The sequence below is a fragment of the Meleagris gallopavo genome, chromosome 29 (genome assembly GCF_000146605.3).
Source record: "Meleagris gallopavo isolate NT-WF06-2002-E0010 breed Aviagen turkey brand Nicholas breeding stock chromosome 29, Turkey_5.1, whole genome shotgun sequence".
In the NCBI taxonomy this organism is placed as follows: domain Eukaryota; kingdom Metazoa; phylum Chordata; class Aves; order Galliformes; family Phasianidae; genus Meleagris; species Meleagris gallopavo.
This window is the reverse complement of record NC_015039.2, coordinates 1,257,214-1,258,532: the sequence shown is the minus strand read 5'-3', so window position 1 is coordinate 1,258,532 and position 1,319 is coordinate 1,257,214.

Sequence of the window (1,319 nt, the reverse complement as noted above, 5' to 3'; positions counted from 1 at the left end):
GGAAGGGAAGGGAAGGGAAGGGAAGGGAAGGGAAGGGAAGGGAAGGGAAGGGAAGGGAAGGGAAGGCCACGTCGCTCCCATTCTGCAGGAAGAGTGGAGGCTCTGGAGTGGGGGTGCTTGGCTGCTCCTGCTCCATCCTGGCTGTGGGGAGATGCAAAATAAATGAGGGTGAAGCGGTGCTGGGTATGATGACTATGGCGGCGCTGCCCAGCGGAGCCTTCATCCCGGGAGTTCTCACATCCTCCTGCGCTGGCACCATGCTCTGAGGGCTGGATGCCAGGGTAGGGATGGGGAATGGTAAAGAGCAGGGCCGGCCATGGAAGTGCCGCAAAATCCTGTGCTCCTTTGCAGGCCTGAGACATGCTGAGGGCTCTGCCACTATGGGTGGGGGCTTTGGCATGTGTCCCTGCTGGGGGCTGGGCAGGGGATCAGCCCCACAGCTCCGGTTTGCACCCTCCAAAGATGAATGCAGGGGTTGTGGCCATGCTGGGTGCCAGGGCTCGGCCACGTCGGGGACTTTGGCCACCAGCCACGTCCAAGAGCGCTGTCAGCCTGGCTCTGCTCAGCACCCAGCTGCGTGAGGAGGGATGCTGGCCAAGAACGGCCCTTAAGTGTCAGGCAAGTTCAAGCTGCAAATTATTTATTAAAACCAGATGTGCTCGCTCAGAGCTGCCACGAAGAATTTCAGGGCGCTCCAGCCCTGGGAGGGCCAGCACTGAAATCCCTGCCCTTCCGCCGCGGGGGCGAGAAGAGGCTGGGGCTGCCTGGGGAAAAGCGCTGCCCCAAAGCCAGTGCTGCTGCTTCTTTCTCCCGGGGCACCCGGACAGGGGCTGCGAGGAGTTCCAGCCGTTTACCAGAAATCTGACTTTTAGAGAAAAACACTTTCTCCTCGCTCATGACTCAGTCAAGAGTTAGCAGTGCCTGGTGTGAGGCCCAGAGGGAAGGCACCTGGAGGGTGGCAGAGGACGGCACATCCTGCGTGGTGCGCTGGGAGAGCAGTGATGGGAGTGGGGAGCAGTGCTCCCACCCCTCCCCATGGCCTTCCCAGATGGAGCATCATAGGTTCAGGGCCACATGGGCAGCCCTGGATCCTTTATTTCCAGCTCATTTGCCAGGCACAGCCCTCTCCCTCAGCCCCCTTTCTCATGGATGGTTTTGGTGTCCACCGCTCCGGTTTGGGTGCGCAGATTTTCAGGTTAGCAGGAGCTGGGATGAGGCAATGCTGAACAATGTAGTGCTGTAGCTATGGTCTCAATGCAAAGCTAAGGCAGGCCAAGAAGGAGGACATGACCAAATCACCGTCCTGTCCCCCAGCCAAT